We start from the raw sequence: 18,340 nt of genomic DNA on the forward strand, positions 1-18,340 counted from the left end.
TTGTTTGGGGACCGTTTCTAGTCACAAGGCTAGAAACAGTGGAGGGGGGAAGCCCTTCTTTCCATTCCACATCAGACCCAGTGGGCAGTCCAGGCCCTGCCCACTGCATTGAGTCTGTAGCAACAGAATCACCAGTGATGCTGGTTAACAATGCATGTTCCTGGAATCCACTCCATTCGCTACTGACTCTTTGAGGTGGTGGTCTGGAACCTATACCTGGAAACTTTCTTGATGATTTCAAATCACACCAAAGTCTGAGGACTATGGAAGATCTTCACATTTCTGGAAGAGCCGCACACCTCCAGAAGGAACCACAAGACTTGCCTGAAATGGTAAAGGTATAAGTATTGGACTGAAAGTTGGAAGGTCTCCACCTTTGCTATGTAAGTAAAATGATCTTTCTTTGAAATGAAAATGGATAATACTAAAAGTTCACATTGTTCTAGAGCATTAAAGAAAAAAACCCTGAATTATAGAAATCTGATGTACGAGTTCCTGGAAAGCAAGAACCTATATTTATTGATATGTCTTCATGCCTTAGATCATGCCTTGAATATAGTGTGCACATCAACAGAAGAAAGAAAAGAACTGGATGGACAAAGATACAAAGAGATCAAAAGTGCTGAGCCAAGTGAAAAGTTGAGGCTTCACAGAACTTTTCTGTCTTTCACACACTGAATAAATATTGAGCACCTACTATGAGCTAGTAGGCATGTAATATGTTTCTGGAAATAGAATCCTGAGAGAAGACACACAGTTCCTTCTTTCCCTGAGACTAATCTAATGATAAATAACAGGCAGATCCTTTGAGAACTTCTATAGGGGCCTCTTCCCTCACCAAAAACTGGGTGTCAGAGAAGGCTTTTCAGACTAATAATTGAGTTGAGATCCATAGGTTGAACCAACGTAAACCAGGGTTGAGATGCAGGAAGAATTTCAGGCAGGTAAAATAGCATCTTGGAAGGCTACGTGACAAGGAAAAGAAATGAAAAAATGCCCTATGGGATGGAACCAAAAGAGTGCAGAAGGCATTCCAGTGAAAAGAAATCAGAGAAGAAAGTGGGGACCAAGCAATGAAGGGATTTGGTCATATCTTCACTATGATGGGAAAATACAAGAGCAGTTGGAGCAGGGAGGTGATAGAATTGCATCTGCATTTTAAAAAGGTCATCTTGCTCCACATCACTCATGATTGGACAGACTCAACTCCAAACTACAACGAGGTACCACGTCACATTAGTCAGAATGGTCCTCATGGAAAAGTCTGTAGATAACAAATGCTGGAGAGGATGTGGAGAAAAGGGAACTCGCCTCCACCGTTAGTAGGAATGTGAGTTGGTAGAGCCACTATGGAAAAGAGTATGGAGGTTCCTGAAGGATCTAAACCTAAAAGTACCATATGATTCAGCAGTCCCACTCCCAGGCACATATCCACCAAAAGTATAACTGAACAAGATACATGCACCATCTGTGCACATATATCTGTGTGTGCACGCAGATGCGCGCGAGCTCGGGCGTTCGCCTGCAAGGATGGGGGGGTGGGGGTGGGGCTGGGGCTGGGGGTAGGGCTGGGGCTGGGGCTGGGGCTGGGGCTGGAGCTGGTGCAGCCCCCCGGGGATTGCCTGAGGCACGCCAAGGGAGCCCCAGACGGAGACCCGCGGGACGGTCCTCTGGTTTCCTGGAAGCCAAATGCAGAGGGGCTCGCGGGCCGCGCGGAGGCACCCCAGGTCTGCAGCGGGAGTCGGTGCCCTGGCCACCCACCCCCAGGAGGGGTTGGGGTCCGGGAGCCCAAGAGTTGGGACGTGGGGGCGGGGGCTAAAGGAGAGGGAAGGCAAAGAGCCTACAGCACCCGGTATTCCCAGGCGGTCTCCCATCCAAGTAAGAACCAGGCCCGACCCTACTGAGCTTCCGAGATCAGACGAGACAGGGCGCGTTCAGGGTGCTATGGCCTTAGACGGAGGCCGCTGCCGCCCGGCGCCCTAAGAGCCCTGCGCTGCGCCTCCCTTTCGCTCTGACCTGCCGGTCAGCCATTCCGACTACAAGTAATTTTACTCCTTCCCCTTTCTCTCCCTGCTTTCTGAGAGTCTCTCTCCTTCCATACTCGATGGTGTAATGAATGGATGCCTTAGATCATTTTCCCTCAACATTTTTTTCTCTTTATTTTTACATTGATTTCTATGAATTCATCTTCAAGTTTATGGATTATTTCTGCCAGCATCTCATATGTGCTATTGAACCTATCAATTTTTCATTTCAATTATTTTCGTTTTCAAATCCAGAATTTATGTTAGTTTCCTTTAAAAAAAATAATTTGTAGCTCTTCATTGGGTCTCTCTGTTTGTTGACTTAGTATCATACTGTCATCTAATTCTTCAAACATGGTTCCATTATTTCATTTTGTAGTTATCATTACTTTGATATTTTATCTTTTGACCTTCATACTGAATTTATAAGTGATATACTTATATGAGTTATCAGTGGTATGTTATACAAATGCTTTACTCACCACCATTACCACATTAGAGTTTTCTGATTTTAACTGTATACTTACCTGTCCCAGCAGGTTGATAAAGAGTCCAAGCCTAAAGCCCCTTTAAGGAGGAGGCAAGCTTGCTTGCTTTTTCACATTCTTTGGCCTAAGACAAGTAGGCATTGTAGGGAGCAGTATCTCAGGTTCAAGGACATTCCTCTTTTTGAGCTTTGGATGTATGCTATAGGAAAGGGTCTGGGCAAAACGCTCACATCCTTGAGATGTTTTTTGTCTATTCTCAGAGGCTAGTTGAGACGTATATATGGCCCCACTTAAATTAGTGAGCCCCTTCTGATGTCTGTGTCAGAAGCTTTTTCTGTCACCTTCACTTTAAATAAAATATACACAAAGCTCTGAATGACTGAGACTGTCTTTGGCCCCAGAGTAATATCTTCTTCTTCAGACACCATGAATCCAGTGGCATCGGTCACCGTTGACTGCTAGGTTATCATCTTGGGGGCTTGTCCAAGATCTTCAAGACAAGGTAAGAACACTCGGAGTTGAGATTCTTTTGCTCGTTTACTGTGGTCTCTACTTTACTATGGAGAAGGCAATGGCACCCCACTCCAGTACTCTTGCCTGGAAAATCCCATGGGCGGAGGAGCCTGGTAGGCTGCAGTCCATGGGGTCGCTAAGAGTTGGACACGACTGAGTGACTTCACTTTCCCTTTTCACTTTCCTGCATTGGAGAAGGAAAGGGCAATCCACTACAGTACTCTTGCCTGGAGAATCCCAGGGGCGGGGGAGCCTGGTGGGCTGCCAACTCTGGGGTCTCACAGAGTCGGACACGACTGAAGCAACTTAGCAGCAGCAGCAGCAGCAGCAGCAGCTACTTTACTAAATCAGAAGCATGTGGACTGAACTTCTTTTCCCCAGTCAGCTTTTCCTGGTCCCTCTGACCATTTCATATCTGCTTGGGGAATTAAAGTTATTAACCTCGTGTGCCGGATTGTAGACTTTCAAGGGACTTGCAATCCATGCTGTTATTGTGCTTTTCTAGCAAGGCCCCCATTCCAAGTTTTACAGGACACTGCAGACAGGAGCACTTTAGGGAGCGAGCTGGAGCTCTAGCTCCAGGGACATCTCTCAGACTGGAAATCACCATCCTGACCCCACAGACACACAGGCAAGTTCTTGTCGTGGCTATGCCTCTGGACTATATGGATTGAGGCATTGCTGGTGAGCATGAGATTCCTGAGGACACAGATTGGGACACCCCAGATTTGGGCAGATTGAAAGCGCATTGGGCTTCTTCCCTTAGTAGCGCTAGCTCTTAGCAGAGCAGACGAAGCCCTCCAGTGGCTCTTGTCTCAACTCCTTAGGTATTCTTTTTGTACAGTCTGAGGGACAGGAATCAAAAGGATGATGTTGGCACTCCATGCATATGAAGGATTAGTTTTTCCTCGCAGGCGGGCCCTCCATCGCCTCCTTTGTTATTAAATAGACTCGTGTGGCCACTCTCAGGAGGATGTCTTGGGTTTTCTGTTCATCCCTTTTTGACTTGCCACCTATACTGTTATGAGGAATGTGCGCAGGTACACAGAAGTTGGGTGCTTCCCCTAGTGGTCTTGGCTCGGCGAGCATCCGGAAAACTACTCTGTTCCACCCCAGGTGGTGCCGGAATAAAAGGGAAATCAAACCAAGGTTTTAATGGTGAGGAACTGGACATCAATCTGGGATGCCATCAGGTCTAACCCTGGTGCATCTCCACCATGCCTGGGTGGTAGAATGAGGGGGGGTGGGAGTAGGACACCTTCACCTGTAAGAGACAGGTTAGCTCTGGCCAGGGAAGGAAGCTTAGGTGGAAAATCAGTCTCCAACCCCGTCTAGAGCAGGGGCAGACACCTCTGGTAGAAAAAAGCCATGGCACTGGGCACTGCTTTTTTCTCTCTTACAGATGGGGCCTAACAGTCCAGAACCACCACCCCCCCTTGAATAATATCTTGAAAAACTGGGATAATTTTGATCCTCAAGGCCTAAAAATCCCTTATATATGGGGTTTCTTTGCTTTAAGAGACGACCTCACCTGCCCAGAGAGATAATCCCTGCTGGGACATCTTCTCGATCAGTCTACCCCTGTCATCAGAGCCAATTTGAGCACTCTCTGGTTTAAATTTTAGCTATGAAGCTATGACTACATGAAGGAGAAATGACATTTTGAACCCTGAATGGCCATGTGTATTCTTTAGACTCCGGAGAAAACTAGGTAAAATGGAATCTTTTTGAAATTGCAAAACTGGTTCCTTTTGCACATGTAATTACTAAAAGTTTGACTTGTGAAAATACTCTTTTGGGGAGCTCTGATCCTGCCTGAGAAACAGAAACATGCCTGGGGAAAAACCTGAGTTAACTCTTATCATGTCCTTGAGATACACAGCCCACTCGATCCGGGACTCCAGCCATGAGCTGGAACTCAAGCCAAGAAAATAAAAGGGACAAAGAGACAATTTAAATTTCAGGTGGAAAACTGTGAGGTTTCTGTCTGTCCAGATTTGTGTGTGTCTCGGTGTATGTCTCCATCCTTGGAAAAAATTGCTAAAGGCTAAGTGGTTCAATGAGCTCTAATTAATTGGCCTAAAGAGAAGTAAGTGCTTACAAATCAAACAATTCTAAATTCAAGGAAATTAAAGTAAATGAATTCGAGGCTTGTGTGAACTGGGAAATAATCATTATTGTATTGATACATGATACTGATGTTTGTTTATTGATCTAATTAACAAAGACATTGTGCAGATACTTTTATAAATGATATAACTTTGGGTGATTTATCCTTACCAATCGACAGAATGATGATGTAAAGTACAAGTCATGGTTTCTGAAGAAAAGTAAGATGTGTGTTTTTAATAAAAAGTAATAAGGAATGGAATTACATTCTATTAAGGAAAAGCAAAGTAAGTCTAAACGTACAGGTGGCTGTCCTCTAAGTGGACAAATGAAGTGACGAATACAGAAAGTGCAAAAAGGTGTGTTGCAAGTGAAAGAAGAGTTTTGTGCATGCTACAAGTTTGTTAAGACATTAAACTGCCTTTGAAGTCTTATTGTGACTATGACTAAGTGAATAACTATTGTTTCACAGTGAATATAAGCTGTTACCAAACTGGAATTTGGTTTTCTCTCACTGATTAAAAGAACAAAGTTTTCTTGGAATGTGGCTTTTGATAACAGACTACAGCACATATGAACAAAGCTCATTCTGCTTCTACAAAAGTTAACGCCTCTTCAGGGAATTTAAAATGGATTAAAAATGGCCATAAACCAAAGAGTTGGGGCTATGAGAGGTCCAACGTGGCCACTTGGCTTTTCCTGGCTCCCTGACAAACCTCATTTTTATTTGATAATGCCTTTCCTGGCTTCAGAATTAATATCTCAGAATAGAAAAAATGGTTAAAAGGTGCTTTCCACAATCTCCAGTGATCAGGGCACCCACTTTGCTGGACAGGTCATACAGACATTCACAAAAGCTTCATGAGTTTCTTCGAGACTACTGCTTTCACTGATGTCCTTGGCCATTGGGCAAGGACAGCAGAACAAAGGGATCAATTGCATGGGATGGAGTAGACTGCTAAATATGACCGCAATTTTCACGACTTTTTGTCTGACATATTGTTGATTTTTACTCTGTGTTTTCAGATATAAAGAAGCACTTCTCCTCGAGTTACTGGTCATTTAAAACAATCTAGTGATTTACTCCTACGGGTAAAATTATACCTTTTTTCTCTCTGCCTCATCCCTCCAGAAGCTGGAGACACTTGGGTTCTGAACAGCCTTCTCAGGTAAATAAAAAGACTGTCTCCCGACATATACAGAAATCTCAACGTATACTGGGGAGCTCTAAAAGAAAAATCCACCTAACTGATGTCAGGCCTATGGCATCTATTATGTTTCACTGAATATTAAGTTCCAGTTTTTTAAGTTAAGGTCTGTATTTACTAAGACGCACTCCTGAGATAGTTCCTTGTGGTTATGTTACATTGCTAAGAGGTTTAATTAAGTTGTTAAAAAGGACATTCTGAGTTTGTTTCTAAAGCTTATCTCAATAACCAGTCTTTGAATCAAGATCAGATGCTCAGGATCTACAACCAGGATATCAACAGCAAGCTATAGTCATTTAGCAAACTAAGTCAGATGACATGGAGATGTCACTGGGCTACACCTACTAGAAGTTCTTGACCTAACTTCTTACTTATGATTCTACTATTACTGCTATCGTTTTCTATATTGCCTGTTTCAAGAAGTGTTGTTCCTTACATTATCAAGTGTGTGACTGAGCCACTAAGTGAGTCACTGTATGACTTAGCTGGAAAAAGAAGAGAAGTGAAAAGCAAAGGAGATAAGGAAAGATATAAGCATCTGAATGCAGAGTTCCAAAGAACAGCAAGGAGAGATAAGCAAGCCTTCCTCAGCGATCAATGCAAAGAAATAGAGGAAAACAACAGAATGGGAAAGACTAGAGATCTCTTCAAGAAAATTAGAGATACCAAGGGGACATTTCATGCAAAGATGGGCTCGATAAAGGACAGAAATGGTATGGACCTAACAGAAGCAGCAGATATTAAGAAGAGGGGGCAAGAATACACAGAAGAACTGTGCAGAAAAGATCTTCACGACCCAGATAATCACGACGGTGTGATCACTGACCTAGAGCCAGACATGCTGGAATGTGAAGTCAAGTGGGCCTTAGAAAGCATCACTACGAACAAAGCTAGTGGAGGTGATGGAATTCCAGAGGAGCTGTTTCAAATCCTGAAAGATGATGCTGTGAAAGTGCTGCACTCAATATGCCAGCAAATTTGGAAAACGCAGCAGTGGCCACAGGACTGGAAAAGGTCAGTTTTCATTCCAATCCCAAAGAAAGCAATGCCAAAGAATGCTCAGACTACCGCACAATTGCACTCATCTCACATGCTAGTAAAGTAATGCTCAAAATTCTCCAAGCCAGGCTTCAGCGATACACGAACCGTGAACTTCCAGATGTTCAAGCTGGTTTTAGAAAAGGCAGAGGAACCAGAGATCAAATTGCCAACATCTGCTGGATCATGGAAAAAGCAAGAGAGTTCCAGAAAAACATCTATTTCTGCTTTATTGACGATGCCAAAGCCTTTGACTGCATGGATCACAATAAACTGTATAAAATTCTGAAAGAGATGGGAATACCAGAACACCTGACCTGCCTCTTGAGAAATCTGTATGCAGGTCAGGAAGCAACAGTTAGAACTGGACATGGGAAAACAGACTGGGTCCAAATAGGAAAAGGAGTACGTCAAGGCTGTATATTGTCACCCTGCTTATTTAATTTCTATGCAGAATACATCATGAGAAACGCTGGACTGGAAGAAACACAAGCTGGAATCAAGATTGCCGGGATAATATCAATAACCTCAGATATGCAGATGACACCACCCTTATGGCAGAAAGTGAAGAGGAACTCAAAAGCCTCTTGATGAAAGTGAAAGTGGAGAGTGAAAAACTTGGCTTAAAGCTCGACACGCAGAAAACGAAGATCACGGCATCTGGCCCCATCGCTTCATGGGAACTAGATGGGGAAATAGTGGAAACAGTATCAGACTTTATTTTGGGGGGCTCCAAAATCACTGCAGATGGTGACTGCGGCCATGAAATTAAAAGACGCTTACTCCTTGGAAGAAAAGTTATGAACAACCTAGATAGCATATTCAAAAGCAGAGACATTACTTTGCCAACAAAGGTCCGTCTAGTCAAGGCTATGGTTTTTCCTGTAGTCATGTATGGATGTGAGAGTTGGACCATGAAGAAGGCTGAGCACCGAAGAACTGATGCTTTTGAACTGTGGTGTTGGAGAAGACTCCTGAGAGTCCCTTGGACTGCAAGGAGATGCAACCAGTCCATTCTGAAGGAGATCAGCCCTGGGATTTCTTTGGAAGGAATGATGCTGAAGCTGAAACTCCAGTACTTTGGCCACCTCATGCAAAGAGTTGACTCTTTGGAAAAGACCCTGATGCTGGGAGGGATTGGGGGCAAGAGGAGAAGGGGACGACAGAGGATGAGATGGCTGGATGGCATCACTGACTCGATGGACGTGAGTCTGAGTGAAGTCCAGGAGTTGGTGATGGAGAGGGAGGCCTGGCGTGCTGCGATTCATGGGGTCACGAAGAGTCGGACACGACTGAGCGACTGAACTGAACTGAACTGACATAACATAAGAAATCCCCACATAATAGGAATTAAACTCAATATATGAGTTTTCTCATACAGTGTGATTTACTAGCGAAAAGCAACCACCACCCCACAACCTGAACTGCTCATGAATCCAGACTGAATGAGGCAGGCAGAATAATGTCTTATTTTAAGCCTCATTCCGAGAGAGAGAGATTTGTATGAATGATGTCTCTGTGAAATGAAGCAATATATTCTGGCCTCTTTATTTCCTGGTACTTGTATTTATTAACAGGAGAGATAAGAATGGCATATATTGTAAGCATCTTTTTTAAAAATTCCTCACCCAAAATATCTGGCATTAAACTCTGTAGTTCATGGCTGAAGGTCATGGATTATGGTTTCTGCTTAATTTACACATGAAGGCAGAGCTGAGGTCTCTATGGAAGGCTGTTAAACACTATAAGCAAACACAGAGATGGGGATATTGAAAAATATCAGTTATTACCAGATATTCGCAACTATCTGGGAAGACGAATGGATGATCTTTATGAAAATGTAACTCCAAACAACTGATCCACTTGAGGAGATAATTCAATTGGGAAATTAAGTAAGATTTGGTTGATTTACATTATTTACAACATATTCATTCAGTTACTTTGATAACTTCTGCCTCCTTAAGATGATTATTTACAATTCTGAAACACCATTCTTTTTTGACATTTAAATATTCAGCAAAATATGCAAAATAATATTTGCAAAGTATCTTGCAAGTACAAAAATAAGACACATACATATTCAGTTCAGTTCAGGCCCTCAGTCGTGTCTGACTCTTTGAGACCCCATGTACTGCAGCACACCAGGCCTCCCCGTCCCGTCACCAACTCCCGGAGTCCACCCAAACCCATGTCCATTGAGTCCGTGATGCCATCCAGCCATCTCATCCTCTGTTGTCCCCTTCTCCTCCTCCCCTCAACCTTTCCAAGCATCAGGGTCTTTTCAAATGCGTCAGCTCTTCTCATCAGGTGGCCAAAGTGTTGGAGTTTTAGCTTCAACATCAGTCCTTCCAATGAACACCCAGGACTGATCTCCTTTAGGATGGACTGGTTGGATCTCCTTGCAGTCCAAGGGACTCTCAAGAGTCTTCTCCAACACCACAGTTCAAAAGCATCAATCCTTCGGCCCTCAGCTTTCTTTATAGTCCAACTCTCACATCCATACATGACTGCTGGAAAAACTATAGCTTTGACTAGACAGATCTTTGTTGCTCGTAAAGTAATGCTCAAAATTCTCCAAGCCAGGCTTCAGCAATACGTGCACCATGAACTTCCAGATGTTCAAGCTGGTTTTAGAAAAGGCAGAGGAACCAGAGATCAAATTGCCAACACCTGCTGGATCATCGAAAAAGCAAGAGCGTTCCAGAAAAACGTCTATTTCTGCTTTATTGACTATGCCATAGCCTTTGACTGTGTGGGTCACAATAAACTGTGGAAAATTCTGAAGGAGACACACACATAATATAGCCAAATATTAATATGGCCTATCTTTGTGTGGAGAACAGTTAACAACATTTTTATGACATAGTAATAATATGATTCTTTAAAATCCATCATCTGTCCTATTAATTCTAAAAAATATTACATTTTTTGAGAGAGAAACATTAGAAAATATCCTATTACCTAAAATAAATCTATAGTATTAAATATAGTTTAACTCATTATATAGAATACAAATCTATACTATTAATAGTTACATTTTATATCCAAAACTATGCACATTTTCATAAGAAAATGCAGCAATCTTAAAAATGTATTTCAAACAAAATGTATACTTTGCCCTAGAAAATCATGAAAATCCTATAGGTATGGATGTATACACATTAGACTTCCCTGGTAGCTCAACTGGTAAAGAATCCACCTGCAATGCAGGAGACCCCTGGTTGATTCCTGGGTCGGGAAAATCCCCTGGGGAAGAGATAGGCTACCCACTCCAGTATACTTGGGCTTCCCTGATGGCTCAGTTGGTAAAGAGTCTGCCTGCAATGTGGGAGACCTGGGTTCAGTCCCTGGCTTGGGAAGATCCCCTGGAGGAGAACATGGCAACCCACTCCGATATTTGTGCCTGGAGAATCCCCATGGACAGAGAAGCCTGGTGGGCTACAGTCCATGTGGCCACAGAGTCAGAAACACCTAAGCACAGCAGCAGAATATATATATATATATATATATATATATATATATATATATATATATTCCCATCAATGAGTCTGATCTATATTTTGTCAAATATTATTTTAGGATTATTCTACACTTGAATTTAGATAGTAAGTGAAAGTCTTTTACTTTGAGATAAATCATCTGTTTTGAGGAACTAAAGGATTTATATTTTCTTCTTTTTTGTAGCAAAGTCAGTTGTAGTTTATTTATTCCTTGATCATGTATACTTAATATCAAACCCAGTTCAAATAGCATGAGTTTGTATATATATATATATATATATATATATATATACACATATATTTCCCCCAATACTTACAATGTTACTTCACAAACAGATCACACAGTGACTTGCTTTTCAGACTGTAAGACTTGCCATGTCGACTATAAGGCTGGACTTTACACTATGTTGTATTTAGATCTATATATTCTTTTCACTTAAGTAAAATAATAGCAGTTCACAAATACACACAAAAAAATCTCTAGGTACTTGATTAAAAGAAATCTAGAGTTGTAGGATACGAGGCTAGGTATATAGTTCTGAAAGGAGTTTGCAGTATGTGATTGTTCTTATTTTCCTATAACTGCCTTTTTGTTTTTGTTTAGTCGCTGAATCATGTCCAATTGTTTTGCATCCCCATGGGCTGTAGCCCACCAGATTCCTCTCTCCATGGGATTTCCCAGGCAAAAACACTGGAGTGGGTAGCCATTTCCTTCTCCAGAGGATCTTCCTGGCCCAAGGATTGAACATGTGTCTCCTGCATTAGCAGGTGGATTCTTTAACTGTCTTTTACCTTGTAACATATTATTACCTTTTATACCTTGAGGCCAAGTATTTTGAGAGCGAAGTCTCCCCCAGGTTTAGCCTTCAATACAGGCAGGATCACTCTCCCTCCAGATTTTTCAGTGTGTTTTTACTCTGTAAAAAGTTTCCTTTTCTTTTTTTTTAAACAAAGGGGATTATTAGTGAAAAGTGAAATCAAGGAAAACGCATTGAGAGGAAAATAAAGAAGGAACCACTGAAGGCAAGCTGTTGTTGGAGGCTTGGCTTTTACACATTCTGACTGATTTTCCCATTAGCAGGAGAGACTCAGCAACAGAGGGAGTGATGAGAAGACAGTCACTGGCGTCAGAGATGAATGACCTTCAGATCATTAAGCTCCTTTCCCAGAACCTTTTATTGCACCAAACTCTTCTTATGGAATTTTTCATCTCCATGTTTCTAAGTGTGTAGATAAGCGGGTTGAGCATGGGGACAATAATTGTGTAGAAGAGCGTAAACACTTTATCCTCTGGTAATGTTGTGGCAGGTCTAATGTAAACAAAGATGACAGGTGTGAAAAAGAGGATCACGGACTGTGATGTGGGAACTACAGGTGGAAAGTGCTTTATGGTGGCTTTCTGCAGAATATGTGCACACATTATACAGAATCAAAATGTAGGAGGCCATCAAAACCACAAAGAGCACCAGTCCCATCAAGCCAGAATTGGCAATGACAAAAAAGCCAATTTTGTGTGTATCAGTGCAGGCTAGTTTCAACAAAAGATATGCATCACAGAAATAGTGGTCTATTTCACTGGGGCCACAGAAAGGTAAAACAATCGCAAGAAGAAAGAGACCAAGAGAATGAAGAAGTCCCCCTGCACACGACGCTATGAGAATTGAGTGACGTTTTTGCCTGTTCATGGTGATGGCGTCGTGGAGAGGTTTGCTGTTGACCACATAGCAGTCACAGGCCATCCCTGTGAGGGTGAAGACCTCATTCCCCCCTCCCCAAAGAAGTAGGTGGTGAAAAGCTGTGTCATGCAGTTTTTATAGGAAATGGCCTTTTTTCCATCAGTAAGTCAGTCATGAGTTTGGGTGTCACAGTGGAGGTGTAGAAGAGATCTGAGAGTGCAAGGCAGTTAAGGAAGAAGTACATGGGCTGGGTGATTAGCTGACTGCATGTAATAGAAATCACAATGATCAAATTCCCCAACCAAATAGCCAGGTAACAGAATAAGAAAAATAAAAAGCAGAGGATCTGGACTTTCTTGTCCATAGAAAGTTCTAAGAGGATAAATTCAGTAACATTATTTCTATCTTCCATGATCTGATGTTCAAGAAAGTTATCTGAAATGACAAAACCAATGAAACGAATCATTGATGAGAAAATGGAAACCTAATATCTACTTTAAATGGCACCAATGTGCCGGTGCTAGACGGCAAAGTCGATCAGGTCCCGAGAACGTGCACGGCGGGGCTGAGAAAAGAAACGAAAGCAAGAGAAATCTCCAACAAAGATGGGGTCGAGAGGTTCAGACACGTCTCCACGAAGGGACGCAGTCTGACACCAACTTTATTCAGCATCTCACATTTATACAGAAGAGCGTGAGAAAGACAAGACAGTTAACATTTTCTTTGTTTGACCTACACATCTTACAAACAGTCACAAGAAATCTTGAGAGCATGGGAATGGCACCCTGTTATTATTTCTTACACCAGATAATATTTCTCTGTGCGTGAGAAGTTTGCACAGAACTCCAGGTGCCTGCAGTAAATAAGCGCCTAATCTCTGGGGTGGCGGGACAGAGAGCTATGTTTGCAAGCAAACCCTCAAGGACTGAGGCAGCTCCCAGAGCTGTGTCCTTCGGACAAAGGACCCCGTTCTGATGGGCAGCTCCCCACACCAATGCCTTTTAAAGACAAGTTCTTTTGAGACCCACTGAAATCATTTTCATTTAATACGAGTCTTTTGAATATCTAGTACTAATATTCCTCGAAGAGCTAAGAATACAGTGATAAATTAGACAAAGTTCCAGTTTTTATATAATTTAAATTATTTTGTGAGGAAGCCAGGAATTATATTTATCAAGAATTTTTAAAAAAGAGATAATCTTAATAGTGTTAAGTAGGGCGACATATAATGTGCCGATTTAGGATGTAAAATAGAGGCAACTATAGAATTTGCTTGATTAAGTGGTTTCTAATGAAGTCACAAAATTGGTGTAGGGTGTGTGGGTGGGCTTTGCAGTGCTGGCACAGAGTCAATGTTAAATAAATATCAATTAAAAAAAATCTGGAAAGTGAACAATGTGCTATAATTTTGAAGGAATAATACAATACATAATCATCCTTTAGTCAGGTAATTCATGATAAAACTGAAGAACAAATCATTTTTATGAGTGGACTCATGATCCTTTTTGACTGTTAAGTTAGTTAAGTTGCTCAGTAGTATCTGACTCTTCGCGACCCAGTGGACTGTAGCCCACCAGGCTCCTCCATCCATGGGATTCTCCAGGCAAGAATACTGGAGTGGGTTGCCATTTCCTTCTCCAGGGCATCTTTCTGACTCAGGGATCAAACCCAGGTCTTCTGCATTGCAGGCAGATGCTTTAACCTCTGAGCCACCAGGGAAGCCCTTTTGACTTTTAAGAGGAAATAATTCCTTCATGAGAAATACTCCATGAAACTTTCATATTTCTTAAACAATATTTGTAGCATCTCTAGGTTAATATATTGACAACTATGCTTTTCCTGTTTGTCTATATTTCTCTTGCAAGATTATTTCCTCTTTCAAAATCAATTAACATTCAGAAGTTATTTGAGTTACATCTTATCAGACTGTAATTATACTTGCCTAGTTTGGAAATCATATACTGAGGAATGGGCTCCTCTAATTCCAAAATAGTTCCCCCTAAACACAATACAATAAACAAGATGTAGCACTCTTTCCCTTAATTTCTTAGAGAATTCACCCACACAATCTGCTTGTGGAGTGGAGTTCCCTTTGGTCCACATCTTCTCTAGCATTCGTTATTGACAGACTTTGCAATGAGGACTATTCGAACTCGTGGAAGTGGTCCCTCCTTGTAACTTGGAGTTGAGTCGCTCCAAACATTAGTGTTATGGAGCAAGACGACATTTAGGAAATGCAGAGAAATTCTATCATCTCCCTGCCCCAACTGCTCTTGTATTTTCCCATCATATTGAATATATGATCACATCCCTTCATGCTTGTTCCCCACGTTAGTCTCTGATGTCTTTTCCCTGGAATGCCCTCTGCACTCTTTGGCTTCCATCCCATAGGGCATTTTCATTTCTTGAACGTCCTAAGTTTCCCTGGTCACGTAGACTTCCAGGATGCTGTTTTCCCTGCCTGAAATTCTTCCTGCATCTCAACCCTGGTTTACGTAGGTTCCACCTATGGACCTCAACGCAATGGATACTCTGAAAAGCCTTCCCTGACACCCAGGTTTTGGTGAGGGTAGAGGCCCCTCGACAAGTTCTCCAAGGATCTGCCTGTGATGTATCATTAGATTCGTCTCAGTGAAAGCAGGAACTCTGTGTCTGCTTCTCTCCGCCTTCTAGTTCCAGAAACTTATTACATGCCTCCCAGCTCATCGTAGGTGCTCAGGATTTACTTAGTGTGTGAAAGACAGAAAAGTTCTTGGAAGCCTCAAGGTGTCACTTGGCTCGGCACTTTTGATCTCTTCGTATATTTGGCGATTCAATTCTTTATTTCCTGGGTTGATGTGTACACTATAATCAAGGCACAATCTAAGGCACTAAGACATATCCATAAATATAGGTTCTTGCTTTCAAGGAACTCGTACAGCAGATTTCTACAATTTAGGGCTTCTCAAAAGCTCTACAAGAACGTGAACGTTGAGTATGATCCATTTTCACTTCAAAGAAAGATATTTTGATTTCCATAGCAAAGGTGGAGACCTTCCAACGTTTAGTCCAATACTTATATCTTGACCATTTCAAGCAAGTCTTGTGGTTCCTTCTGGAGGTGTGTGGCTCTTGCAGAAACGTGAAGATCTTCCATCGTCCTCGGACTTTGGTGTCATTTGCAATCATAAAGAAAGCTTCCAGATATAGGTTCCAGACCACCACCACACACAGTCAGTAGCCAAAGGAGTGGATTCCAGGAATATGCGTTGTTAACCAGCATCACCGTTGATATTTCTGCTGCACACTCAATGCAGTAGCCAGGGCCTGGATTGTCCACTGGGTCTCACGTGGAATGGAAAGAAGGGCTTCCTCCCCCTCCCAAACATCCACCCCACTCTTGACAGCCTTGTGACTAGAAACGGGCCCCGAAACAAGAATCAGACAAACCAGATAAGCCCAGATGGTAGTTCATGAGATGAAGGAACTAAGCAGCTGGTTGGGATGGCGCCAGGGGGAAAGGTTGCTCTTTTTGTCTCCCGCTCTACTCCTTTCTTCCTGGACGCCTTAGGGGTTCATCGTGGAGATTTGAAATAAAGTTCACCAAAGTCATATGTGTTGAATCAAGATTTTGCATTTCACCATCTCTCAAAAACGAAGAGTGCTTAACCTGCACAGGTTTCTTTCAAAAAAGCCAATTGCTTTTCAATTCTGGGGTTTCTCTCTTGCCTTGTTCAAGTAGCCTTAAGAGTAAAAATCAACGAAAACTAAAGAAAGATTCCAAGATACCAACAAAGGACACCTTCTGTTTCTTCAATCATCTTTCCACTTAGTAGCACACGAGCTCTTTTCTTTGTATTTTGCTTTGCCTAGGGAATTCGCAATGTGCTGGTTCAGATGGCAAGGCATCCGCCCGCAGGAGACTCGGGTTTGATCCCTGGGTCGGGAAGATCCCCTGGAGAAGGAAATGGCAACCCACTCCAGTATTCTCGCCTGGGAAATGCCACGGACAGAGGAGCCTGATGGGCCGCACTCCATGGGTCCTATAAAAGTTGGGCTCAACCCAGCAACTACGAACAGAAGTATTTCCAAAGACCACACTCAAGTGTGTGTGTGTGTGTCCGTATCTCCCTCTCGCCGTCTTGGAGTCTCTCTCGGAAGCTTCATGGATTTCTGCCTCTGTCTCTCCCGACAGCCGTCCACCGGGCCTTTGGTCTGGCCCCGGCCTCTCCCAGGTGCTATGGCTCTGGCTGAGGAGCTCGCGCAGGCCAGCTGTCTCCCATGGCGTGGGTGCGTGCGAGTGTGTGTGTCTGTCTGTGTGCCTGCCTGTGGTTCGTCTGCTCTCTCAGGAAGGTCGGGTGCTTGGCGGGCGGCGTGGGGACAAGGGGGGCGGGGGGCCTCGGTAGAGCAAAGGGGCGGGGCTGAGGCGCTCCGGTCGACCGCGCCTCCGTGGCTCCCGGTGGGTTTGGGCAGCGGGCAGGTGCCGGGCAAGTTGGGCGCTCAAGATTCGCTGCGCCTAGGCCCGCAGGAGGTTCAGAGGCCCCCGGGCCGCGGGGATCGGGAGGCGGCGGGCCCCGAAGACCGACACCTCCGGGGTCGCGCGGCCCTGAGCGGCGAACGGGATGGGGGGGAGGCCCCGCTCAGCCAGCGCGGCCGGGTCTGGAGTGGCCGGGGGTGGGAGGGCGCCGAGACCTCCGCACCCCTCAGCCCACCCCCCAGGCCCCGCGCGCACGCACGCACGCACGCCCTCCCGGTCACTGGGGGGTCCTGGAAGCCCATCGGGCCCCCGGGCCCGGCCAGGCGGTTGCTGGTCTGGTGTTGGCGGTGTTCGGGGGCCGGGCCGGCGTCAGCAGGCTGGAGTGCGGTCGCGGGTCGTGCGGCTCAAGTACAGCACGGCCCCCCGAGGAGAGGGGCGGCCCGTTGGCCCGACCTGCAGGTCAGAGCGAAAGGGAGGCGAAGCGCAAGGCTCTTAGGGCGCCCCGCGGCGGCCGCGTCCGTCTCCGGCCCTATCGGCCTGAAGGCGCCCGATCTCGTCTGATCTCGGAAGCTAAGCAGGGTCGGGCCTGTTTAGTATCTTGGATGGGAGACCACCTGGGAATTCCGGGTGCTGGAGGCTTTTTTGCCTACCAGAAGAGGTCCTTTAGCGCCCGCCCCGCGTCCCAATTCTTGGACCCACACCCCCCTCGCCCCCCCGCCACCCCCGCAGCCCCAGCCCCTCCCGGGGCGGGGGGAGTGAGTGGGTGGCCGGGGCCCCGACTCCCGCTGCAGACCTGGGTTGCCTCCCCGCGGCCCGCGAGCCCCTCCGCATTCGCATTCGGCTTTCAGGAAACCAGACGACCGGCCGTCCCGTCTGCCTCTGGGGCTCCTTTGGCTTGCCTCAGGCAATCCCGGGGCTTGCACCGACTCCAGCCAGAGCCCCAGCCCCCGCCCCACCCCCAGCCTCGCAGGCGATCGCGCATGCGCATGCGAGCGCGCTAACTGATAGATGTGCCCAAACGGGGCATCTAGCTTGTTGGCTTGGACTGGGGGTGGATCTATGCCTGGGAGTGGGACTGCTAAACCATAGGCTACTTCTACGTTTAGTTCCTTCGCGAACCTCCATACTCTTTTCCATCCCGGCTGTACCAACTCCCATTCCTACTCAGCGTGGAGGAGAGTTCCCTTTGCTCCACAGCTTCTCCAGCATCTGCTAAGGACAGACATTGCAATGAGGCCCAATCGGACTCGGGCGAAGTGGTCCCTCCTTGGCCTTTGGAGTTGAGTCTCTCCAATCATTAGTGATGTGGAGCAAGATGACCGTTTGGA

The 18,340-nt window shown here is 44.7% G+C and overlaps 2 pseudogenes; one reads left to right on the plus strand and one right to left on the minus strand.

Moving 5' to 3' along the window:
- Positions 1-1,837: 1,837 nt before the first annotated feature.
- Positions 1,838-1,956, minus strand: LOC129627440 (uncharacterized; annotated as a pseudogene).
- A 15,575-nt stretch (positions 1,957-17,531) lies between these two features.
- Positions 17,532-17,651, plus strand: LOC129627521 (uncharacterized; annotated as a pseudogene).
- The last annotated feature ends 689 nt before the right edge of the window (positions 17,652-18,340 follow it).

This window comes from Bubalus kerabau, chromosome 14, assembly GCF_029407905.1.
Source record: "Bubalus kerabau isolate K-KA32 ecotype Philippines breed swamp buffalo chromosome 14, PCC_UOA_SB_1v2, whole genome shotgun sequence".
NCBI classification, from domain to species: Eukaryota; Metazoa; Chordata; class Mammalia; order Artiodactyla; family Bovidae; genus Bubalus; species Bubalus kerabau.